General features: G+C 35.7%; 1 long non-coding RNA gene across 2 annotated transcripts; it reads left to right on the top strand.

Moving 5' to 3' along the window:
• On the top strand, window positions 5,278-20,285 carry LOC105164471. 2 transcript variants are annotated; one of them, XR_848028.2, is made up of 5 exons: window positions 5,281-5,524; window positions 9,928-10,001; window positions 10,265-10,319; window positions 18,880-19,147; window positions 20,021-20,285. It is a non-coding gene; the product is annotated as an uncharacterized LOC105164471 (long non-coding RNA). The 2 variants fall into 2 exon arrangements; XR_002287252.1 differs by lacking the exon at window positions 18,880-19,147 and having other exon boundaries at window positions 5,278-5,524.

Here is a 27,940-nt window from a genome sequence, read left to right as displayed (position 1 = left end):
TGGGGCAACCTTGCCATCACATGGAACCTCTCGGCAGTATCGACGCCCAACGTAGGCCATCCTGGCCCTATGCTGCCCGTCAGGTTTCCAAGCCCTTCGGGGACTCTAACGCTCCTCTTCTGAGTTACCTAGAGCTGGCTCTTGCAGGTTCCCATCATGCCTCCAAGAGATGCTCATTTAGTGCAGACGTCTTCTCATGCTACTGCCGTCGTGCACGGGGAGGGCTGGCTGGAGCTCACCAATGCATGCCCCCCTTATAATAGGCTTAAGAAAATAATCTCTTGTCCCAAGAGTAGAACACTCAAAGAGGCGAGGAGTGCACTTTTCTCGCATCTCCAAGGATAAAGCACTCTGCTTCGCACATTAAGCTCCTACTTACGCACAGGGTTGCGCTCCATCATCACTGTGTGGTGGCCGACATCCCCTAGTCGCCCGCACGTCGTCCACAGGTCACAGCCGACCTGTGAGACTCGGGCACGCCTTCCTCTCGTCCTCGTTGCTGCAAACGTGAAGTGGGATAGTGAAAAAAGCCATTTTGGATAGGGATTGGGCGGAGCCTCGGAGTGACGTTGAACTGCATCTCATCATCAGGCACCTCGAGGTCATGGGTTATGGGACCTGTTTCCTTTGTGAGTTGCCTTTGCTCAACTTCCTTTCTGTTGTCCTATCCTCGATTAGCCTGACTCCCTTGATGGCTACTGCTAGTTGAGCTAAATTCACCGAAGATAGCTGCTCCTTGTTTAGTAGTTGCCTCACATTACGGTCGGTTCCTGCAAGGCTTAAATTTGTATGCGACCTGGTTCGTGAACAGTTTCATGGAGATAGGTCGTATGACATATCTATTCTTGGATCAGTGAAGCCCTCGTCAAATCGTATCTCACAATACTTTGCTATGTGACCAAGCTTCCCGCATATGTGGCAAAATTTTGGGGAGCCGTTCGTACGTGAAGTGAACTATAAGCTCGTCCCCTGTCATAGTGAAAATTTTTGGCTCCCATTTTAGTGGATTGCTGATGTTGATTGCAACCTGAATATGTAGAGACAGCCCTATGCTCTTCCCATCCCATCCATCTCCATATCCTGTAAAATCTCCAGTCAATTTACCTATTTGCGTCGTAATACCTAGGCTCATTCGGTTGAGCAGTCATTTGGGAATGTGAACGTAGAAAGCGCACCAATTAAGATCAACACTAAAGGGGTTATCTTTTGGGCCTATTCCCTTTAAGATCATGATGTTCTTCTCGAAACTCCACGGGCAGCCCTCTAAGGTCCTCTATTTGTCTATCACATGGAAGAAGCGCATGAGGATCCTACCCTCCCACAACTGCTTGAACTCCGTGCCCCCCTCCCCCCCAAGAAGAATCATTGTGACGTTCGTAGAATTTTTCACGTAATTGGAAGACTATTTGGTAATTATTAGAAATTTAAATTTAATTACTAAACAAATTATAGACTGAATTTGGGATATGATAAAACTTGAATGGATTAAATTGGAATTCGTTATAATATTTGGGAGAAAATTATATTAATTAAGAAAATTAGAAAGAACGTAATGGGTATTTTGTGAAAAGTTTAATTAAATAAATAAAATAATAATACTATTATATATATAATAATGTGTATATATAAACATATATATATATATAATGATAAGAGAAGAGAGAGTGGATGAGAGTGGCGGCGCCGGCCACCTCTCCTCTCTCTCCTTTCTCTCCTCTCTCTCATTACACCTATATATAACATATACATATAGATACTTCAGAAATTTGAAGTAGAAATTTGCAATTCCTCGCGGGCGAAAGAAGAAACAGGTAATTTATGTTTTAATTTTTATTAATTAATATAATTATATTACTTAATTTGTCTTTTTATTAAATATAGTTTATATCGAACGGTGTACTATTTTACCAGAGTATTTTATGATTTTGGCTATTTAAATTAGTGTCATATTAAATATCATATTTGCTATAAAAATAATATAGTTGGGTAATTAAAATAGTAAATTTGTTAGATTTAATTATTATTATAGCTAATTTACACAATTCTGTCGGAACGATTAACCAAATACGTAATTCTATGTATTGTTACTTAATTAAATTATATAGTAGCGATAAATTGATAGAAAATTCATTAAAATTTCTCGGAAAATTTATATTTAAAAAATATTATGATATTAAAGAGGAAAAATGAGATTTTAACGATAATATAATTTACGGATGTTATTAAAAATGATAGTTATTAATATATAAGGGGTTTGATTAAATGAATTCTTATGAATTAATTGATAAATTATATATATGTTTGAGAAGCTTAAAAAAGGTAGTTATTTGAAAGAAATGGAACAGGGGTTGGACTTTAATATTGAATACTAAAAGATTGGTAGAAAATATACGAATATTATATATTATTTTATTTAGAATTTATGATATTCTATATATATTGATCATACGTATAATATTCTGTTATAGGGTGTGACGACAAAATAGAGGGTTGAGCAGTCCCTCGTGAAATCGAAGCATTTTGGGATTTAAGGTAAGTATAGCTAATTGGATTTATATATATATATCTATATGTGTAGTATTGTATATATTATATATATTGGTTTCTTGGATGCGATCATGGACTTGGCTTTATATTATTATACGTGACTTTTGTATATTGATTGTTTATAAAATTAGTCGTGGATTATTTGAATGAAATTGTTATTATGTGTCACATGTGTTTATAATTGTTGGACGTGAGACTGGTATGATTACGTGATCATATAATTGATTGTCGTATGAAATCAAATTGGGAGCTATTACTGAGGAAGTAATTATTATAAAGAAAAGAATGATGATTGTGAATTGAAATAAAGGATGATGCTTACCTAGTTCAGAGCACGGTCAATGGTTTATGATAATGTGATTGATGATGACGTGATTGATAATGAGATATGAAAAATATACGAATTAAGCTAAGTACCATGGCGCGTATGGTACCGGGGTATTCCGGACAACGGGGAATATCTTGTGTTGTTAGCTACACACTGGGGTGGTGTGGGGATACCATGTTTGTTGTGATGTCCTGGTTAGCTACACACTGGGGTGGTGTGGGGATACCATGTTTGTTGTGATGTCCTGTGCTGATATTGCTACACAACTGAAGTAAAAGAGTGTGGGGATATCACACAACGGGTATCTTGTGCTGTATAAGATATGATGATGGCCGGCGAAACCATTGACTGATATACTCCAATGAGAGTAAGTGGGGCCCTTAACTAATAAACGATAATGTCGAATATTATGTCGTGGATTGATTTAAAGTTGTAAGTTTATATTACTGCTTATATCCGATGTTGCTTTATGACTATCAACTGTTAGTCGATATGACTGCTTGTACATGAATTGCTGCCTGTGTATATATATAGGCTGATTGGCTATACTTATTGAGTAGGCAACTCATTCCTTGCCACGTACTTTTCAGGAGATAGGCACATTGACTAGCCACATCGGACTTCGAGCCGTAACGTGGTCTTTATTAGGTGGGTCAGCCGGAACATCTGAAGTCGGAGTTTTTGGTTGCTGGGTTGTTAAATATTCTGGTCTTTTCTCAGAATTTGTATTTTAAATTGTGGTATGATTTTTCTTGAGGTTATCTACATGAGGACATCTAGTGAGGGTAAATATAAACTTTTGGTGGTATCTATTACCTTTTGTGGTATACATATTATATTGATAAATTAAAATTTATTTTACGGGTTGAAAGTGAATTACTTATAGAATGAGTTCTGATTAAAGAGAGGATGAAATAATAATGATTAGATATAGCGAATAGGGGGTGTTACAATCATACTTTTGATTAACGCTCAGAGACCTTCGTTTTGAGTTCTCGAAGAGAGCATACATCCACTAAAACCAGTTTAATGGTTTCATCATCTGCCTGCCATAGTCCAGCCGAAATAATCCATCATCATCTTCGTCTCCCGTTAGGCGAAGGGCCCCCTTCATCCTTTCAGATACCAGATCGCAATTATTTACAAAAAAAATACTAAAATTTACTAATTGTTAATTAAGCTTGTTTTTGTATATTGATTAAATATATATATATAGCACCATAATTTATTTTTATCTAAAATTAAAATATAAGGACAAATGCATGTGATCCACCTGTGATATACGAAATGTGCAAAATACCCCTGTGGAAAAAAATATCAAATTATCCCCTGTGTTTTTAAAAATAAAGTAATTTACCCTCCTGGTCCTGAAACTAATCTACACGCGCTTTAAGTACGATTTTAATTGATTTTTAAGAATAAAAAATTACTTTATATTTGAATGTAATATATAATAATATTATTATATATAATATTTATAATATATATACTTTATATTTGAATGTAATATATAATAATATTATTATATATAAAATTTATAATAATATATATTTTTATTTTAAAAATATAAAACAAAATGAAAAACACAAAAGCCCCTTCCCCGCCCTTTCTTCCCCATCGGCCCCCTCCCCCCCCCCAACCGCCCGCCCCGCGCCGCCCTCCCCCTACCTTCGCCCCCTTCTCGTCGCCAGCCCTACCTTCTCTCTTCTAGTCATAGACCTTCCCACTCCCCCGTCGCTGGCCCCGCCATCTTCCGTCCAGCTTCGCCTCTCTATCTCTCTCTCTCTATATATATATATACATATATATAATTTTGATTAATAAAAATATATCATAATTATATTTTTAACAAAATTTTATGTAAATATATATACGAAATATATGCTTTTAATCTAGACCGTTGATCAAATTTAGTACAATCTGGACCATTCATCTTATTAATTAAGTTTAAGCCTTACATTTAGTCAGATCCAACTGCTATTAATAAGGATGTAAATGTAATTTTGTAATTAAAAATAAAAAAATAAAATATCTAATAATAGCGTGTGTATAGGGGATAATTTGCTCATTTCGTGTAACATAGGGAGGTAATTTGCATTTAACTCTTAAAATATATGATATTGATTAATAATTATAATATATGGTTAACTTTGAATATAAAGTCGATATAGTATTGAATATGGAGTTAAATATATAAAAATTTTGAAAATATAAAATATAAAAAAATAAAAATAAAAATAAATCCCTAATACCATGATTGTTTTTTTTCACAAATTTCTTTTTTCTCTTTATTACACATCACAATTATTTTTTATATGCTTGCGAGTATAATGTTTGGCGTCTGCTGGTTTATATAAAAATGCATATACTTTCTCTCTTGGCACAGAATATGTTAAAAAGAATTGGGTCCAACTCCAACTAACATAATTTTTCCACAAGCCATTGACTTGGAAGGTTGCAGGAAACAACCACCGACGCGGAGAAGTTTGAAATTTGTTCACGTTTCCACGTTTCTATCATCCAGAAAAACACACACACACAGAGATCTTCAACAAAGCGTTCATGAAGTAGAATTTGTGAAATTATCAAACCACGACAAGTTGATGCAGAAAGCAATTGAAGCAGAGGATGATGTTTATTATCTTCCAAGTAATGAAGCGCTCTCTCTCTCTCTCTCTCTCTCATTTTGATAGTTTTAAGTTTTAATAAGAAAAATAATCACTCAATGATCATTTCATTGCTGATTTTAGCATCAAATTAGTTGCTGATTTTGCTAGAAATTTTGCTAAAGACAATATTTGTTAATACAATTTTGGGGTGAACTTTTCAATTTCTTAAATTGCCAAAGCCAACTATAAAGTTGGGCAACATCAAAATTCCTTTCTAATTATTTCGTTTCTAATGTTAAGTTTGGAATCACAAGAACTTAACATTTTTATTCTTTGTTAAATGCATTTATAAATTACCAATAAAATTTACTCTCCTTTCTAATTTTTTTAGCTATTGGTATAATTTATTGTAGTATTAGTAACAAAAATATAACATTAATTGATGATATTAAGACCATAAATTGTAAATTTTCGTAATTTTAGTAGTTGCAATATTTATGTAACAATTAGTACTAAGAATAATTAGTAATAGAAAAACTCTGAATCTTGGGGAATTCTTCAACAACAATATTTGTCTCAGATAACAAATTTTGGGCTGATTAACTTGTTGCATAGTTACCCAAATAGCTATGTAGCCTATGCTTAACGCAAGCCATCGAAATGTTTTCTAGTTTTTCTTACTCTCAAATAACTTGCTAGTTTCAGTCCTAATGACTCATTCAAGAGTCGGAGACTGTACGATGGATATATGAATGATATTAAACTATTTATACTATATATAAATATACATCTTACCATACTTTAATACTTTTAACTCCACTACAAATGCCTCAAATATTATTTTTTAAGGAAAAAATATAATTTATCTCCATATGATATGAGAAATAAGCAAAAAAACTCCAGTAACAAATAAAATAGCAAATTACCCCCTATCCAAATCACTGATAGGGAGGTAATTTGTTTCATTTTTTAAGACACAAGGGGATAATTTGTTAATCTTTTTTTTCAGATGGAGTATTTGTTCATTTCATAGATTATAGAGGAATGAATTACATTTAACCCTATTTTTTAAACCAAATTATTATTCATTAATAAGACCACCAAAATTTCTCTCTTTACAAAAATACAATTTGAAAATTGTCAATCGTGTAGAGGATAATTTTTCGTCCCATACATCAATACACAAATGATATTACTTATAATTTGTTCTTCTTGGAGTATCACAAAAATAAAAAAGAAGAATGATTCTTTGTCAACAATGCTATGAAAATTTATCATACCAATGCAAGGATTTAGACCTACTTTTGGTTCGAGTTTCGTGGAACTCTGAGATATTTCAAATTTTAGATGTTTTACGCAGTTTTATTAAAGAAAGTTTGTTTTCCATTCATACTAACTTGTAGTCATTATTATGCTTTGAAAATTTACCATTCAGGGCCAACTTTTGGTTCAAGTTTCGTAGAATTCTGAGATAGTTCAAATTTTAGTTGTTTTACGCGGTTTTACTAAAGAAAATTTGTTTCCCTTTCATACTAACTTGTAGTTTTTGTTATGTTTAGAAAATTTACCATACAAATGAAAGGATTTAGACCTACTTTTGGTTCAAGTTTCATGGAATTATGAGATAGTTCAAATTATAGCTGTTTTACGTTGTTTAATTAAAGGAAGGTTGTTGTCCTTTCATACTAACATGTAGTTATTATTATGCTTTCAAAATTTACCATACAAATGCAAGGGTTTAGGCTTACGTTTTGTTCAAATTTCATGGAACTCTTAGATAATTCAAATTTTAGCTCTTTTACGCGCGCGGTTTATCGAAGGAAGTTTGCTTTCCTTTCATACTAACTTGTAGTTATTATTATACTTTGATAATTTACCATACAAATGCAAGGGTTTAGGCCTACTTTTGATTCATGTTTTGTGGAATTCTGATATAGTTAAACTTTTTGCTTTTTTACGTGGTTTTATTAAAGAAAATTTGTTCCCTTTCATACTAACTTGTAGTTATTATTATGTTATGGAAATTTACCATCCAAATGCAAGGTTTTAGGCCTACATATTGTTCAAGTTTCGTGAAATTCTGAGATAGTTCAAGTTTTAATTTTTTTACGTGGTTTTATTAAAAAAGTTTGTTTTTCTTTCATGCTAACTTGTAGTTATTATTGTGCTTATAAAATTTACAATACAAATGCAAGGGTTTAGGCCTACTTTTGGTTTAAGCTTCGTGAAATTTTGAGATAGCTCGAAATTTTGCTATTTTATTCAATTTTTTATTAAAGTTTATTTTTCTTTCATACTAACTCGTAGTTGTTATGCTTTAAAAATTTACCATGCAAATTGCAAGGGTATATGCTAACTTTTGGTTCAAGTTTCGTGAAATCTGAGATAATTCAAATTTTAGCTGTTTTACGTTGTTCTATTAAAGAAAGTTTGTTTCCCACTCATACTTACTTGTAGTTATTATTACACTTATAAAATTTACCATACAACTGCAAGGGTTCCAGCCTACGTTTGGTCCAAGTTTCGTGGAATTATGATATAGTTCAAATTTTAGTTGTTTTATGTGGCTTTATTAAAAAAAATTTGTTTCCCTTTCATACTATCTTGTAGTGTTTATTATGATTTGAAAAGCTACCGTACTTATGTGAGGGTTTAGGTCTACATTTTGTTTTAGTTTTGTGGAATTATGATATAGTTCAAATTTTAGCTGTTTTATTAAAGAAAGTTTGTTTTTCTTTCATACTAACTTGTAGTTATTATTACATTTATAACATTTACCATACAAATACAAGGATTTAGACCTACTTTTGGTTCAAGTTTCATGGAATTCTGAGATAGTTCAAATTTTAGTTGTTTTACTAAAGAAAATTTGTTTCCCTTTCATACTAACTTGTAGTTTTTGTTATGTTTAAAAAATTTACAATACAAATGAAAGGATTTAGACCTACTTTTGGTTCAAGTTTCATGGAATTCTGAGATAGTTCAAATTATAGCTGTTTTACGTTGTTTAATTAAAGGAAGTTTGTTGTCCTTCCATACTAACATGTAGTTATTATTATGCTTTGAAAATTTACCATACAAATGCAAGGGTTTAGGCTTACGTTTTGTTCAAATTTCATGGAACTCTTAGATAATTCAAATTTTAGCTCTTTTACGCGCGCGGTTTATCAAAGGTAGTTTGCTTTCCTTTCATACTAACTTGTAGTTATTATTATACTTTGATAATTTACCATACAAATGCAAGGGTTTAGGCCTACTTTTGATTCATGTTTTGTGGAATTCTGATATAGTTAAAATTTTAGCTTTTTTACGATGTTTTATTAAAGAAAATTTGTTCCCTTTCATACTAACTTGTAGTTATTATTATGTTATGGAAATTTACCATACAAAAATCAAGGCTTTAGGCCTACATATTGTTCAAGTTTCGTGAAATTCTGAGATAGTTTAAGTTTTAATTTTTTTACGTGATTTTATTAAAAAAGTTTGTTTTTCTTTCATGCTAACTTGTAGTTATTATTGTGCTTATAAAATTTACCATACAAATGCAAGGGTTTAGGCCTACTTTTGGTTTAAGTTTCATGAAATTTTGAGATAGTTCGAAATTTAGCTGTTTTATTCAATTTTATTAAAGTTTATTTTTCTTTCATACTAACTCGTAGTTGTTATGCTTTAAAAATTTACCATGCAAATTGCAAGGGTATATGCCAACTTTTGGTTCAAGTTTCGTGAAATCTGAGATAATTCAAATTTTAGCTGTTTTACGTTGTTCTATTAAAGAAAGTTTGTTTCCCTCTCATACTTACTTGTAGTTATTATTACACTTATAAAATTTACCATACAACTGCAAGGGTTCCAGCCTACATTTGGTTCAAGTTTCGTGGAATTATGATATAGTTCAAATTTTAGCTGTTTTATGTGGCTTTATTAAAAAAAAATTGTTTCTCTTTCATACTATCTTGTAGTGTTTATTATGATTTGAAAATCTACCGTACTTATGTGAGAGTTTAGGTCTACATTTTGTTTTAGTTTTGTGGAATTATGATATAGTTCAAATTTTAGCTGTTTTATTAAAGAAAGTTTGTTTTCCTTTCATACTAACTTGTAGTTATTATTACATTTATAACATTTACCATACAAATACAAGGATTTAGACCTACTTTTTGTTCAAGTTTTGTGGAATTCTGAGATAGTTCAAATTTTAGCTGTTTTACGCGATTTAATTAAAGGAAGTTTGTTTCCCATTCATACTAACTTGGAGTTAATATTGTGCTTTGAAAATTTATCACATAAATGCAAGGGTTTAGGCCTTCTTTTGGTTCAAGTTTTGTTGAACTCTGAAATATTTTAGATTTTAGCTGTTTTACGCAATTTTATTAAAGAAAGTTTGTTTCCCTCTCATTCTAACTTGTAGTTATTATTATGTTTTGAAATTTACCACGCAAGGATTTGGTTCGTGGAATTCTGCGTCGCCGCCGTCAACATCACTTAGATCATTGGGATTGGGGTTGTCGTCGCAGGTCAGTTCAATAATTGAAAACCTTTATTTATTTAATTTATTTAATTTTTGAATAATTTTATAGTTTACATCTGTATTGACAATTAATGAGTAAAAAGATTGAATACTAAAGAATCAAAACCACACAATCATAACATCTTACTTGACAATTTTTATTTGGCCATACATAGCCTCATGAATAGACGCGTCAAAAGATATTCGCTTTTCAAGAATAATTCAATTTTTTAATAGTATAAAATTATTTAACTTCATGAAATTTTGCAGGAGGAAGAACAAATAAATGTGAGAGTCAAGCTAGCACCTCAGAGCAATGTTGAAGGTACATAATTGTTCAGGCAAAAATAAAAATAAAAAGAAGGGAAAAATATTAATTTGGTCCAATAAGTTTCCTTGCGTTCAATTTTTGTCCATTATGTTTACGCATTTCCCAATAAAGTACAGTAACTTGCAGAATCGCTTAAATTAGGACCACAGACAGTATTATGGACACTTTTACCCCTGTACAAGATTTTAAAAGAGTTGTTTTAGTCCATTTACACCGAAATTCTAATTTTCATCCATGCTCACCAAAATGGTATCAGAGCCTAGCTTTATTGGAAAAATGTATGTTTATATTACATTTTGATATTATTTATCCACTAATGGAGGAGACTCTTTAAGAGAAAATGGAACGAAATGAAAGTTCGAGTTACTCTGAAAACAGGGAATATTTCCAGATTCTGAAAATACAAAAAAGAGAATTTCTCAAGAAAATTCTTGACAAGTGTTACAACAGTCCCAAGAGGATTGATCTAAAACTTCTCTCGTCAGAAGAAGAACAAGAGTTGCTGAGAAATTTTGAGGTTCGACAAGTACTGCCAGGAAAGGCAGTGAGGCGTCTACCCTCCAGTGAAGTCCATGGTAGAATCCCAGCCAGGAGAAGCGGAACGGGTAAATTACTACATAATTTTAGTTCTAAAAATTATGACTGAATTGAAGAAACTCGAGCCGGATACATCAAAGATCTCTCAAGATCTGAGGGAGATCCAAAAGACGGTTCAAGACTATGGACATAGGTTAATCCATATATCTAGGAAAATAGAATCTTTGAGCTAAAAGGTGGACGAGGTCCTTAAGATCCTTCCCGATCTACATAAGGGCCTTACAAATCTGAAGGCAGAAATTACAGATATGAAGAGAAATCAAAGGGAGAACCCTAAGACATCAAAATTCAAACAGGAGCGAATCAGGGACGCCCTTGGAACAATACCTCTTCTACACCAGAAGGGGAAGGCCACGGAGATTCCAAAGCCAAAGTCTAGAGAAGATCTGATTATCGCATCTATCAGATTTATAAAATAATGGAGGTAACAAGAGCAGATCTATCATATTTACAAGAATTGGCAGAATCCTTTTCCCAACTCGGGATTGTGGATTTAGTCAATATCCAAACTAATGAAATCACTCCACACTACCACAGCTGGAGGGAAGTACATGTTCTAATGATCCTCCACAGGATCAACCGATGAGAGAAGGTGCTGATTTCCACACTAATGCCACTCCGACGTTTGTGGGAACACGGCTAAAGGAAAATCCAGGAAGAAATCTAAAAAGAGTGCCTGAAAATACACCTTGGGCGAGGACCATTCTCCAGCCTTTACATCCATATGGCGCTATTCTGAACCTGGATATTCTCGATTTCCAAACTACCAGAAATCGATAGATGAATGGGTTGTAGCCATCAAGATAGCAACAACTGCCCTGGAGCTTGACAAGGAAAATTTCATAAAGATTGTGGAGTTGAGCTTGGAGGGATCTGTGAAGATCGGATGGGATAATACCCAGAAGATACCAAAGTCAGTATCCTAGCCGGAGATTCGAAAGGCACGATAGTAGACCGGCTAGGAAGGCTTATCAAGATACACTTCAGCAGAAAAGGGTAGAGAATATGCACAGGTTCTCTTCGGTCTTGAATTAAGAAGTATTTGCGCAGTAGATGAATATATCTATTGGTTCGCAAGTATTGTTTCCAAATTGGAGTAGCAACAGAGGTAGCAGCTCCAATGTTCTTCGTAAAAATATGGAGTTCATGGAAGGAAATGTTGATCCAGTCATACAAAGTACCTGTAGGACAACTAGATTAGTGGCGCAAAGAATGTCTTTCCTTAAAGACAAACTGAGGGATTGGTGTATCAAGCATCCATCCAGAAGAACATGAAAAGACTGAGAGGTAAAATCAAACGAACTCCTCTCTATTGTGGTAACAATGAGTTTCCAACTATTATAGGAGAATCAAGCAAGCCAAGGAAAAGGAGGAAGCAAAATAGTGACTCCTATCCTAAGGGTTCCAGGAGAACCTTTTCCTAGCGAAGATCATGGTGGTCCAAGTCCGAAGCCAGAAAGCAAATCTGGACAGAGAATAGGAATAACAAGGGCTTCATCCCAATGATCTAGATAAATAGATGTAAGATCCACCGGAAGAACCCCTACAAGAAGAACTTTCAGACGATCCCATACTTGATCCAATGAAAGTTTCAAAGACTGCAATTGTTGGACTTGTGGAGCAAAAGGTCATATATCTCCTGACTGCCCGTAGAAACATGGTGAATTTTGAAAATTTGAATCCACGGATGACATCTTGGATGCAGTCTACTGTGGCGATTTGGTACCCATTTACCTGTTCGAAGACCTTCCGTAATACGAAAGCGTCTATGAGGAAGAAATAGAGATTGATTCGGATGGATCTTCAACCGAGTCAGAATAACTACAATGAGGGTGATAGGCTTCAAACCACCGAAAGCCTGTCAGGATTCTTTTCTAGAATGACGGTGTCCAGCAAAACTATGGAAATAATCATGCGACAAGATTCAAACCTCAACCCATACGATGGATTTAGGAATTAAGGAATCGGGAGAGTCCTAAACCAGATAGGACTAAACTAAAGAAAGCATCACATAATCTACAAAGTAAGTTCAGGTGAGTTTGCTATACCTATGAAACTTGTTGGTAATGTGATGGAGATGCAATTAATTCCTAAAGAAGAGATTCTTGAAGAATTAAGTGAGCTTAGAGAATAAGTTGTTGTTACTATGAAATGGATCCACATAGGAACTATTAAAGTAGTAATAAAAGCAACTTTTAAGGAAGGAATTAATTTAGAAATACATTTATCGGTAATATATAGAAGATCAATAACTTAAAAGATGGTTATCTTGGAACAATGATAGGCAATCTGTACGCAGGAAAATTGATGTTTGATATTCATCCTAGGACTGCATACAACCTAGCAGACCAACATTTTACTAGAGTCTTAACTCTTCATCAATATTTTAAAAGAAAAGATCTAATGAAAGAAGGCAACAGACCATATTCTATAACTTATAGAACAGTTTATGCCCTTTCCAATACGCATCATTCACATTTGTTCCTTAGGAAAGAGTATATTGAGATTTCTAGAATTTTCAAGGAATTCGTCAAGGTTATGACACCAGATCCTATTAGGATACCTAGAATAGGTGGTGTTGATATCATCATAAAAGATCACCCAGTTTTAGATAGAACACTTAGCTCTAAAATTGAGTTTAGTAGTCGGACGTCCTTTTCGGAAGATTGGATCACAGGCTACAAATGAACAGAAAAGGAGTTATTAAAAGCTTTAACTCCTTAAGAGATTAGGGTAGATAAGGTAAAACTTAGATGCCCTGAAGGATGGAAAGAAATACAAGTAATATTTGACATTACTACAAAAGAGAATTTTTTCCCTTGTGATGACTTATATCATTTGCAGCAACCTGTTGTTGGAAAATATGAACGCATGGTAGAAGTAGCAGGCTATGAAATTCTAGTTGGAGGTGTTGCGGGACGAGAAAATGGTTGCATGACTTTGGGATTAAGTTTCCCCAAAAATCATAAACCATGGGGAAGAAAAGGTTACGGAATGGAGTTTAGTCTTGTCGGTGTTACCATAAGGATTGAATGACGAGTCATTTTTCTATATACATATCTGTAGGTATGTTGTATGATCAATATAAGACAGAGTATTTTGCAGCTTATATTGATTCAAGATCAGAAATTTGCATGGCAAAACCTGGAGTTTTCCCTAAAGAAGCAATGGAAACCTTACCCGTTATTGCAGGAAGAGATTTTTCACAAAAAATCCTAATACTCCATAAGGGAATACGAGAAGCCAAGATCATGATCGGAGGAGCATCCGGATCACCCTGGTTCACATAGCAAAGTAAAAACACCTATTCACTTTCATGATATATGTGCTGATATCTTGCTAGGTAACAATTTCGTTCAAACATTTGCAAGATATATTCAAGATAACCAGAGGAATCTGTTAATCTTTACTAGTAACTGTGGTAGTGAGATACAGGTGTTGCGAAGAGAGAAGGCATTTAACAGGATAATGCCAATAAATTTTTTCAGCAAACATGGTGATTTTGAGGCCAGATTAACTCATCCAAAAATACAGGATATTTGGAAATTTGTTAAGGTCCTTTTGTCTTTCAGGCAAAAGGGATTCATAGACAGCGATAACTTTTATAAAGAATCCGTGGAGGAGATTGTGAACCGTAAACAAGCATTACTGGAAATGAAATCACTAGATATTAACGAGGAAAGCAGGCTTTCTCTTGAGAATGTCAAGAGGCTCATCCAGAGGAACTTCAGTGGAAACCCTCTGGCATGGTGGGATAGGAACAAGATCGAAGCTACTCTAAAGCTCAAGGAAGAGTGCAAGTACGAGTACGTTCGACATACAAACCTATCCCAATGAACTTGGAAGACAAGAAAGATATGCAGATGCTTATCAAAGAGCATATCGGTCTTGGACTCATCGAGCTTGGAATCTCTACCTACAGCAGGCCTGGTTTTCTGGTAAGGAACAATGGCGAGATTAAGAGAGGTAAACCTAGGTTTGTAATTAACTATCAAGGCATTAATAAGATATTAGAGTTTGATGGTTATTACATTGCTAGTAGAGAACACTTAATTGATTGCATTAAAGGGGCAAAAGTGTTTTCTAAATTCGATTGCAAATCTGGGTCTTATCAAATTAAGATGGAGAGTTAATCAAATAAATTTACTGCATTTTCCATACCACAGGAACAATATATCTGGAATGTGCTTCCAATGGGTTTAGCTAATGCACCCCAGATATTTAAAAAAAAAATGGATAATCTTTCTAAAGACTATTTTGAGTTCATGTTTGTCTATATTGACGACATACTAATTGCATCCAAAAATATTAAAGAACATATTAAACATATTGAAATATTTTTCGATGCATGCCATAAAGAAGGCTAAGTACTTGATCAAAAGAAATCCACTATAGCTGTCAATAAAATTGAATTTCTAGGAATTCTTATTGACGAAATAGGGATTGAGTTACAGGAGCATATTGTGGAGAAAATTCGCAATTTTCCAAATGAGCTCAAAGACAAGAAGCATTTGTAGAGCTTCTTGGGAGTTATTAATTTTGCAGGTATCTTCATTAAGGATCTTGCAAGATACAGAAAGGATTTCCCACCACTCTTGAAAGAAACGAAGAGTTCAAAGTGGAAATGGGAAGAAATCCACACAAAAAGGGTTTGAGAGCTAAAATAGGTTTACAGTAACCTGCCAAAGCTTGCGATACCGCAGGACGAGGATGAATTGGTCGTCTATACAGACGCCAATGATTACAAATGGGCAACAGTGCTCATGAAGTAGACAACTACAGGAGAAGAACCTTGTAGATATACATGAGGGTTTTTCTCAAAACAATAAGCCAAAGTTTGGCACATCAACGAGAAAGAATTCTTTGCGGTTTGGAAGCCTTTTAAAAATGACCTTTATTTTTACTTCCTAAAGGATTTACTTTAAAAGTTGATAATACTAATGTCAAAACTTTCTTAAAGTATAAATTAGCATATAAAATAGAGAAAGCTCGTAGATGGCAAGTTGAATGCCAATATTATTGTTGCAATATTGTCATTATAAAATCTCATGAAAGCGTTCTTGCAGATTTCCTGATGAGAGATGGAGGCATCTGAAGTAAACTCCAGCATGTTGAGACTCAAGTACCTCCAAGAAAACCTCGAGGAGCTTGATAGAAAGATCGACAACTAGTGGTTAATGCCCAAGTTGCCGGAAAAAATCTAAAGAGCTGATCTAGACATTGTCCAGGTCGCAATAAGGAGTTCCTTATTAGCATCTACATCGCTATGGAACGACCTACAAGAACCAATTTGAAAAGCATTACCTTCAGGGATGACTCACGAGTTGAGGGAGCATGAACCCAAACATGTCTTTAGAGTACAAAGCTTTAGACCTGTAGTGTCGAATTGAAGTACCGATTGCACAAGGCCATCACCGACTCTGGTGAAACAACAACAATTGAGTCACAGGAAGTGCAAACTCCTATTGTTTCAAGTCAACCCAGCACCTCCGAGGTTAAGGATTGAGAGATTAGCCTTAGGCCAATGACAGGCACTTCTAAGGTTAATACTAACGAGTTTATATATTCTTCTGCTTGACAGGATTACCAGCGTATGTGGAAAATATTAATTTCCCGCAAAGGAGTAAATCGATTCAAAACCATTATCGAAACATCCAAAAAATATAATAGGGTCTGAATGTTAGAAGGGTCAAAACCAGAAGATGTTTGAGAATGGTATGATTGTGGAGCTCTTACTTCAGTTCATACTATTTCACCAAGTTTTTCGAAAATCTCAAAACTTCCAGAGTAGATTAGTAAGACGGTTTTTTATTCTGGAGATAAAGTTCATGTCAGTTGCTCCAAAAAGGGCAGGAAAGGGGTCTCATCCAACATTTCATTTGATGAAATTGCAGAGGCCAGACATGGTAGCTTTCAACAAGAACAAAGCCGCCTCAGGCGAAGCTTCCTTGGTATCGGCCATCACTGAAGAAAATATCTCTACCAGAAGAGCTTGGGGATTATGGTTCTGTCTCACAGAGATGGACAAAGTCAAGTATCCATTCAGAATCTTCTAAAACAAAGTGAATGGATCGTTCGTATTAAATTCCATGATAGGAAAAAGCACTGAGTTCGCAGAAAGCTTATTCGAGAAAAAGAGGATGTTAATCTGGAAAAATAAGCTACCAGCGACCGAAGTAACAAGAATGGAGACGTGCAACATGTTGCATGTTGGGTAATGACATAACCATTTGTGCCATTGCTGCGAAAAACAAGAAAAGCCCCTGTTCGGGACAAAGATTCGGGTCACGAAAAATAAACCCGAACCGGACCAAGAAAAGGAAAATAGAATTTTTTTTACCAAAAGAAGTAAAAACTAAACGATGTAAAAAATTGAGAATATAAGACTGTCGGTAGAAAACGACAAAAGCTAACAGTCAGCAAAGTAGGAACGACAACTGGAAGTCACATGGCCGACAAACCATTATGATCAATAGCTAGAAAGGACGAGGCAATGACAAACGCAATGACATCATTCGAAAAAGACAAGATAATGACAGAAGCAATGGCGTTATCAAAAAATAAGTTGGAGTCCTAATATGAAGTCCGCGGAAGCCTATAAATAAAGATGCAGTGAAGTAGAGGGGGATCAGGAAACTTCTCCTACTCTTCAAAATATTGGAATTCTAAGTCTTTTTCATTCTTCTGTAGTATTTTAATTTTTTAGTTTATGGGGGTTTCCCCAACAAGTCAAGTCCTCTACACTATGAGAGGCTAAATAGTTGTCTCCTCCAATGGAAAAATAATATCTATGTAATATTCTCTATATTTTACCAATAAAAGTTTGGCTTTCGTTCAACCTGTTTGTCCAAAATTCTATTAAGTTCCTGTATTGGAGTACTTTTTACGCCCTAAGGTGGGAAACGAAATAGGGCTGTACTGTTTTGTTACTGAAGGAGCCAAGTTTCTGCCAACCATCTGCTGCCGTACTGTGGTTGAAAGAAGTCCAAAAATCAAGAACTTGGAATACCTGAAAATAGAGCGCCAAAACAACATATGAATTTACGGGGTCTTAAGAGCATGAAAATGGATTATCTAGCTATTTCCTTTGAAAGGATAAAAAGGTCATAAAATACGCTGATGGACCTGATTTACACGAATTTGAAAGATAGTGTACTAAAATTGAAATTGCCAAAGTTAGTGTACCAAAATTGAACTGAGACAAAGTTAATGTACTAAAGTTTTCTTTTTCCCTAAAAAGAATTACAATTTTGGTCATATAAGTAGGAGATTACAAATTTTAGTTTCGTATTAATCTATCTTCGTGATTTTGTTGGACCAAAATTGAACTAAGACAATGTTAATGTACTAAAATTTTCTTTTTCCCTAAAAAGAATTACAATTTTGGTCCTACAAATAGGAGATTAACAATTTTAGTTTTGTATGAATCTATTTTCGTGATTTTGTTCTATTATTTAAAAATTTTGCACATGGAGTACATAAATGATGGAAATTTACTAAAATGGCCAAAACGAGGCAAATAAGTATAACTATCTTAATATGCGATGCTTTTTGACTAAGTTTTCTACATGATTCAAAAATAAATAATAATCGAATAAATTAGTTTTTACCATCCGAACTATATTCGTTTTATTTTTATCAATTTTTTTTATTAACGTACCAGCTCAACTTTGCAAATTCTACACTGTTCCATACAAGACTCATTTTTGGTTGATTTTTTGCTCAAAAAATATTGCATAAGTGCATATGTGATATTTAAGGACAATGTGACGTGATATTTTTCACATGATATTTCTTCTAGAAGTAAAAAAAATTATATATGAAAAAGTCAAATTTTATAAAATTAAAATGGTAAACTTACGAAAAAAATTATATGATACTATATAGAAACGGGCATGGTTGTGAATTGCTAGATGTAATTTACTTTTAAAATTTTCATGCGTGTTTCATATATCAGGAGAACAGGTCGGGAAGATCCATAAAGAGGAAGCAGTGTGCAGATTCTGTTTTAATAACATATTTCAATATGAAAATATTTTTATGACAAAATGCAACTGCAAAATCATCGCCTTGACCCATGAAAACTGCACAATGGAGCGCCAGCGGTCCAGAGAAGAAGGGAACTTCAAATGCAAATACTGTGAACAAGATATCCAAAATGTACCCGTGACATTATCAAGGGCAGATAAAGGAAAGCCAGAGAAACCGAGCTCGACTTCAAAAAGGTAATCTATGGAAAATTCTGGCTCAAATCAGATTTGGTCAAATCAAATTAATCACAGAGCATAAACATGTTCTATGATTGGCCAGTTCTCCTAAACTGTACACCAATCACACAAAAACTATATTCCCCTTATCATATAATTGATTTAGATTTCGTCGAGTCGAGTCCGGTCTAGAATTTTCGCATATACCGGTGACTTTAATGTATTTCAAATGGAGTAAATTGTATCTACTTACCTCTAATCTAAGAAATAAACATATAGCTTCCTTATAAAAATAAAATAACAATTTACCCTTTTCAATGTTTACAAAAGATACAAAATATCCCCTTCACCCGAGTAATGTTGTGCAATCGTAGATTTTCCTCTTTTTTCTTTTTTATATCTTTATTTTGTAACCATTGGATCTTAATACAATTCAATAGTTCATATTTTATCTTTAGTAATTTAAGGTCCAGATCTTATATTACTTAATCTATGGCCAATACCTTATCTTTTCAAACCAATTATTGAAATACAAATAATTTTAAAAAAAGAGAAATTGGTCATATTAAAATTGAACCATTGTTATTTATATAAAACAAGATCTAACAACTTATGAGTAAGGGTATAACAATGATTCTATAGCTAAAATCGAAGCAAAAGCGCACCCAAGACCCTTGATGCTAACCACTTGCCTGCAGGGGGTGTTTTGCACATTTTTTTAATTTTTGAAAAGAGATAAATTGATGATTATTTTGGCACAAATGGGTGGTCTGCCTATTTTCTATATCACATGTCGGTAAATTGCAATTCGCCCATTTCGAAAGACATCCCATATGTAGTTTGTAGGTACTTTTGATTTTGGCGTACATGATGATCTTTCCATGAATGTAGGCGTACGTGGAATTGCTTTGGGTTTTGCTGTAAGGCATAAACAACAGCTATGGTGGAATTTTTCATGTAGTAGCTCTTAGAGGTGATTTGGTGGTTCCTTCAAAGTCTATTTACTTGGCGCTTTGTTTCTGGCTTGTAATCTAAATGATTTCTTTCTCTCGTTTCTTTTTGGTCTAATTCTATACTAAATGTGCAATAAGCTTGTGTGTCATGTGCTCGTTGAGTTGCTGTAGTTGGTGATATTGCAAGCAAATTACATTTTGCATATCTTAAAATTGTGATTTTGTTTAGTTATATAGAGTGGCGCAACCAATGCTGAGGTCTTAAGTTCTACCCTTGAAACATATAATCTGTGATGCACTGACATGGATATGGCGATACAAACATAACGATACAAAAAATTTAAAAATATTAGGACACAAAATGGCACGGACACTGATGGGATTAAGAGAATTACTATTAAAAATGGCGAAATTGCCCTCAAAGCAGGCATTATTTATAGGTATAACCCAAAGATACTTGACGCTTCATGCTAGGTCGATCCGCGACCCAACCTAAAAGACCCACTACTAGAGGCTGTTAATTTACGTGACGTCACATGAGCTAGGATGACGACATTTATCACAGGAAAGTGAACCCACCCAAACATTATTACATACCCCGTGTTCAGTACATTTATGGGAAGACATTTTGACACTAAAAATCCAAATTAGATTGCTTTGAGTTAGGTTACGTTCGCATTAAGATCATTTCCTCTATCTCGAATATCTTCACTAACTTAGGCATCTAAGAGTCTTAGTTGGGGACCTCTCAATAAGCCTAACGATCTACTCTCTTTTCTCAAGTTCCAAACCTTTTCGAGGATGCGCAGGAGCTGATGACCTGCGACGCGAATCAGTTATCGCCATTTATGGGAAATTGAGAAAATAATTCACTTGTATCTGAGATGGAAGGAACTTCCAGATGGGAACACACTCCTATGGAAAAACCAGCACAGTGGGAGCAAGCGGAGCAAATCTGAATGAGGTAGGAGGAAAAGGTAGTACACTTAACTTGCAAGGAATTACAACTATGACTGAGGCAACCAGTAGAAATGCCATAGTAGTATATGAGAGAAGAACGACTTCACTTACTGTTCGAGAAACCATAAGAAGGCAGTTGTTTAAAGGTAAAGGGAAAACGATAGCACACGATCCCAAGGAGATGACAAGTCAAGCGGAGGACCTAAGAAAACCATGAGAAGGAAGTATGAGATACGAGATCTAGCAAGAGAGGAAAATGGAGAGAGCCAGCCATCTTGCGAGCAGTGGTGGAATACGTTGGAAGACAAATAGAGAGACTGGGTCAATAGATAGATGAATTAAATAGGCGAGGAGAATTGGTGGCGTATAATGTGTTGGCTAACAAAATTCTCACTGAAGTAGTGGATCCAAGCTACAGGTTACAAAACCTGCCTAAGTGCGACGGAACCAAGGACCCTCAAGAGCATGTGTCTACATTGAACTGGTAATGAATTTGTATGGTCAAACTGACTTTGTAAATGCCAAATTATTTTTAACAACTTTGACAAGAAAAGCACAAGAATGGTTCACTAGTTTGCCGACAAAGGGAGGATGGATCCCTAAAGAGCTTTATAGGGTGGTTTAATAGACTTTAGAGTTTCATGATTTAAGAATCGATATGATGGTGAGTATATTAATACATGGCTTGAAAAAACGATCTTTCGCATTAGCTTTAGCTCGAGATCCTCCAGAGGATGTGGGATAATTAATGAAATTAGCTCAAAAATACATAGACGAAGAGGAGATGAATGCGATGAAGGACGGGTAGGGGTAAAGAGAGGCCGAATCAATCTAAGAGAGAAAGGGAAGCGCCTTATCAACCAAAATATCACAAATATACGCCATTGAGTACTACCAGAGCAAGAGCTATGATGATGGTAGAAAAGGAAACTTGTTGCAGTGGCCAAAAAATACAAGAGAAACACCAATAAAAAGTCGAACAAGTATTGCAGGTTCCACAGGAACAAAGGGCATGATGCAGACGATTGTTATCAGTTGAAAGATGACATAGAGAGGCTAGTAAGATAAGGATGTTCTAGGGAGTATGTTTTGAAGGAATAAAAGGAAGGAGAGAGAGAAAGAAGAAAGGAATGCAAGGATGAGGTGAGGAGTTGGTCCCGAAGTAAAGAGAGGTTTAGGAGGGGAAAAGAGGGAAGGGAGGAGTAGTATGATAATGCCCCTGTAAAAGGGGTAATTCATACAATAGCAGGTGGGCCTGCGGATGGAGACTCGAGAAGAGCGAGGAAAAGGTATGCTAGATACGTAGAGATAGATAGGAGGATTTTTCAAATTCTAAGTGTAGAAAAAGAAGAGGAGATCATTTTTGGGAAAGGAGTTTAGTCACAGGGGGGGGGGTTCACAGAACGATCCCATGATTATCAGGATGGATATAGCAAACTTTGTGGTTCACAAAGTTCTAGTTGATAATGGGAGCTCCGTAGATTTCTTGTTTATAGATGTGCTGCTAAAGATAGAGACTAGGGTAGCTAGCTTGCGACCTACATATACGTTGTTAATAAGATTTGAAAGTAGCGAAGTAATACCTTTGCCGGTTTCGAAGGGAATGGAGCCTAAGAGAAAAACAATGGTGGTGAAGTTCTTGGTGGTAGACACACCTTTTGCATACAATGTAATTCTAGGACGCCCAGGTATAAACTTGTTTAGAGTAGTGTCGATATTTGATTTAAAATGAAATTCTCAACAGCATATGGAATGTGGAAGTAATATACGATAAGAAGGAGGCAAGGAGATGCTACAATCTTTCGATAAAGAAGGGAACCAAAAGTAAAGGGGACACTCATAAGCAGCCTGGTACAATGCATCAAAAACAGGTCGGAGGATAATAGAAAGATGATAATGGAATGCACAGAACTAGAAGAAGAACACAAGAAATACATTTGTTCCTGGGGCAGCCGAGTAAAACAACAAGAATAGGGTCACGAATGAGTTCGCAGATAGAGACCATGACGATTGATTTTTTGAGAAAGAATGCAGATACGTTCGCGTGGAGTCCCTCGAATTTCAAAGGAATAGACCTAGAGGTAATTGTGCATAGGTCGAATGTAGACCCTCAAGCCAAGCCTGTGAAACAAAAGAAGAGGCCGTTTGGAGTAGAGAGCAATAAAATAATTCAGGAAGTAAATAAGTTGTTGGAAGCAGGCTATGTGGCTGAATTACAATATACAGAATGGTTATGTATTGTGGTTGTGGTGCCAAAGACACCGGGAAAATGGCGGACGTGCACGAATTTTACAAACTAAAACAAAGCATGCCTAATGGATATTTACCCACTACCTCCGATTGACTTATCAGTAGACTCTACTGCTTGTTGTGCTCCGTTCAGCATAATGGATGCGTATCAGGAATATCACCAAATCTTCATGGTTGAAGAGGATAGAAATAAGACCTCTTTTATTACTGAAAAAAGCATATATGATTATAATGTGTTGCCATTTGATTTAAAAAATGCAGGTGCCACATATTAGAGATTAGTGAACAGGATGTTTAAAGACCTTATTGGAAAATCCATGGAAGTGTATGTAGATGGCTTGTTGATAATGAGCAAGAAGGAGGAGGAGCACTTGACGCACTTGCAAGCAGCATTTGAGATCAAGAGGAGATATGACATGAAGTTAAACCAACTAAATGCACATTTGGAGTTAGAGGAGGAACATTATTGGGTATATAGTGAGCGAAAAAGGAATCAAAGCCAATCCGGAAAAGATAGAAGCTATAATGCAAATGATCTCACCAAAAATAATCAAGAATGTGCAGAAATTGACAGGTAAAGTCGCATATTTAGCTCATTTCATATCCAGGTATGCAGATAGAAATCTGCTTTTCTTCAAAACGCTAAGGAAGGTAAAGGACTTCCAGTAGACAATAGAGTGTGGTCAAGCCCTCAGATATCTGAAGCAATACCCGACTACCCCACAGCTGCTAGCAAATCACAAGGTAGGGGATACTTTTACTTATACTTGGTAGTATCTAATGATGTAGTGAGTTCTATCTTAGTGAGAAAAGAAGCAGGACAGTAGAGCCCAGCTTATTACATTAGCAGGATGCTACAGGGCGTTGAGAAGAAGTATATCCAAATCGAGAAGTTGGCCCTAGCATTAGTAACAACAACAAGGAAACTCCGACCTTACATCCAGTAGCATAAAATCGTGGTGTTGACCAACCATCCACTAAGGCAGATCATACTGAGACCTGATGGGCGGTACAGTTGGGAAAATATGATATTGAATACCAATCCAAAATGGCTGTGAAAGCCAAAGCCTTTGCTGACTTTGTTGTTGAATTAGCAAGTGAACAGGAGCAACAAAGAATGGAGGAAGGATGGATGCTATATGTAGATGGATCCTCCACCTCAAGTGTTGGCGGAGCATGAATTTTACTATATGGACCAACTGGTTTGGAGATCGAGGTCACTGCTAAGCTCGATTTTCCCACTACTAATGATGAGGCACAATATGAGGTCCTTGTTATTGGTATGAGAATGGCGTTGCACACAAGAGTAAAGCAGTTAGATGTGTACACTGATTCTCAACTGGTTACAATACAGATAGATGGGTCATATGCAAGGTCAATGACCTAATACCTAAAATGGTAAGAGACTTGGTAGTGAGATTCAATAAGTGTGTAATTCAAGAAAACCCAAAGGAAGAAAATTCAATGGGAGATGCACTATCCAAATTTGTAGCTATAGTTACAGGAGTATGAAATAGGAAGATTGCAGTGCTAATCAAAGATAAAGCATCGATGGTGGAAGGAGAGTTCGTGCAATGTGTGGCAGAAAAATAATCATGGAAGAATGAGATAGTAGAATATCTGTTAAAAGGAATCGAGCCAAAAAACCCGATTGCAACTAGAAGATTGAAATATAAGGCGAACAAATTTAAAATGATGAATGGGAAGTTGTATAGGAGAATTGCAGAGGGCCCTTTGCTAAAATGCCCAAGTCCGTAAAAGGCATGTTACCCTTAGAGAAATTGATGAAGGAAGTTGCAGCAATTACTCTGGAGGTAGATCAATAGTACAAAAGGTAACCAGACAAGGACATTTTTTGCCAGCCATAGTAAAAGACTCTATGGACTTTGCAAAAAAATGTGAAAGTTGTCAGAAGTATGCGACTATGAGACATTCACCTGCAGCACCGATTGAACCCATCAGGATCGCATGCCCTTTTGACCAATAGGGGATAGATATTTTGGGACCTTTCCCACCAGGCCCCGTATAGAAGAAGTTCATCGTAGTGGGAGTGGAGTATTTCTCCAAGTGGGTAGAGGCAGAAGCTCTAGCAAAATCTCTGAAAAAGAGGTAATCAATTTTATTTGGAAAAATATCATCTGTAGATTTGGAATACCTACAATGGAACTTAATTCCAAGGCAAAAAATTAATGGAATGGTGCAAGGAATTGAGGATCCAAGAAAAATTCATGGCAGTGGGAAAACCGCAAGCGAATGGGCAGACAGAGATCATGAATAGAATTTTATTGCAACATCTTAAAACAACTTAGAGGTTGCTAAAGGCTCATGGGTAGAAGAGTTACTTGGGTGTTATAGGCATACAGGACTACGCTAAGGACTGCGACTAGAGAAACCCCATTTTGCCTATTCTGTGGAATAGATGTAGTGATGACTGCATAAATTGGAGAAGAAATGGCGAGGGTCGCACAATATGAACTTGAAGGCAATCGTCAGACAAGAGATTTCGACCTCACAATAATTGAAGAAATGAGGGATAGAGCATTTGCAAAAATTTTACACTACAAAAGCCTCATAATGTAAACCTACAAAAACAAAGTCAGACCAAGGAACTTCCAAGTAGGGTACCTGGTGCTAAAGAAGGTCGAGGTCTCCAAGCATGTGGGAAAGTTAGATCCCAATTAGAAAGGTCCATATAAAGTAGTCAAATTGAAAATGAAGCCGAAGATTTACCAAGGCCATGGAATATATATAATTTGAGGAAATTCCATACTTAGTAGTTTTTGTTCAATACAAGCATTCTTTAGTAGGAGCCTGTATTTTGCAATGAGTAATTTTGTATTGATCTGCAAAAGATGACTTTTATATTAATCGAAACAAACTCAATCTTATATAGATTTGAAAAAGATCACGCTCTCTTTGCAATTCATAGTTCACGCATCATGGGAAGTCAAATTCAAGAATTTCTCCCAAGTATAAAATGACCCATGAGGTCGCTTGTTATCAATTTTGCAAAACAATTTTCAAATTCTAGAAAAGAATTTGATCAAAAAGACCCCATGAGGTCGCATGTCATCAATTCTGAGACTTTAAATTCTAGAAAACAATCTGACCAAGTATAAAATAACCCTATGAGGTTGCATGTCATCAATTTTGAGAATAAATTCTGAAAAAGAATCTGAACAAGTATAAAAAGACCCCGTGAGATCACATGCTATCAATTCTGCAAAAAGATTTTCAAATTCTGGAAAAGAATTTGATCAAGTACAAACGATTCCATGAGGTCGCACGTTATCACAGATTTTCAAATTCTAACAAAAAATGACCCTATGAGGTCTTAGCCAATAAAAATTAGTCAAGACAACTCGCCTAGAGAGGTCGCTGACAATTCACATGAAACTAATGTGAAGAACTTTCAAAGCTGACAATTCGGCTAAGGAGGCAGTCACAATGAATTTGTCTCCTTTTATCATAACCTACTAAGAGGAGAAAGGAGACGTAGCTTTATTGATATTTGGTCTCAGACCATGGGCCAGACATTTACTAACAGAAGATGAAATCACTGTTATCCTTCGGCCTTTCACCCCCTCGGAGGTTAAACAGGCAGTGTTTGATATAGTTGAAGATTAGGCACCGAGTCTAGATGGGTATTCATCTGCTTTCTTTAAGGCAGCATGGCCGATTGTGCGTGGGGAAGTGACGAGGCTAGTTTTGGATTTCTTCACAACTGGGAGGCTATTGAAACAAATCAACACCACATTACTGGCGTTTATTCCGAAGGTACATTCCCCAATGACAATTAGTGATTTTCGGCCTATTTCTTGTTGCGATGTTCTTTATAAGATTATTGCTAAACTTCTTGTCCATAGATTAAGTGTGGTGCTGGACAAGATCATTAGTCCTTGCCAAGAAGCCTTTGTTCCTGATAGAAGCATTGGTGATAATATCATGCTAGCACAGGAGCTCTACTCGGGATATAAACAGGCCAGACTCCCTCCCAGGTGCGCGCTTAAAGTGCATATTAGGAAGGCCTACAATACAGTCGAATGAGACTTTCTACTAGCAGTTCTGGAGTTATTTGGATTCCCTCCCATATTCATCAGATGGATTGAGGAATGCGTTACCACCCCTTCGTTTTCAGTTGGCCTGAATGGGAAACCGCATGCGTTCTTTCCAGGCACAAGAGGATTGAGACGGGGAGATCCTCTATCACCATACTTATTTGTCCTCGTGATGGAGATCTTACATTTGGGTTTCTTGCAGATGATTGAGCAAGATGGACACTTTACTTTCCATTGAAAATGTGAGGCAGCGCGCATTTTCCAACTTGGTTTCGCGAATGATCTCTTGCTGTTTTGTAGGGCTAAATGGACTCGATTGGTGTGCTGAAAAAGGGCTTGGATTGCTTTTTTGGCTGGTCGGGGCTGAATCTTATCATCCAAAAGAGTCATATTATTATTTCCTGGTCAGCACAAGGGTTGTGGGAGGACATAATGACTTTTCTTAGGTTTCAGGAGGGACATCTTCGGATGAGGTACCTTGGCCTTCCTCTCTTGTCTTGTAGATATCTATTAGGGATTGTCAGCCTTTATTGTTGAAGATTGATCAACGTATAGCTGGTTGGGAGGGGCTATCACTGTCACATGCGGGT

Source organism: Sesamum indicum, linkage group LG6, assembly GCF_000512975.1.
Source record: "Sesamum indicum cultivar Zhongzhi No. 13 linkage group LG6, S_indicum_v1.0, whole genome shotgun sequence".
NCBI classification, from domain to species: Eukaryota; Viridiplantae; Streptophyta; class Magnoliopsida; order Lamiales; family Pedaliaceae; genus Sesamum; species Sesamum indicum.
The sequence above is the reverse complement of the archived record's forward strand: the minus strand, read 5'-3'. Positions and strand labels throughout refer to the sequence as shown.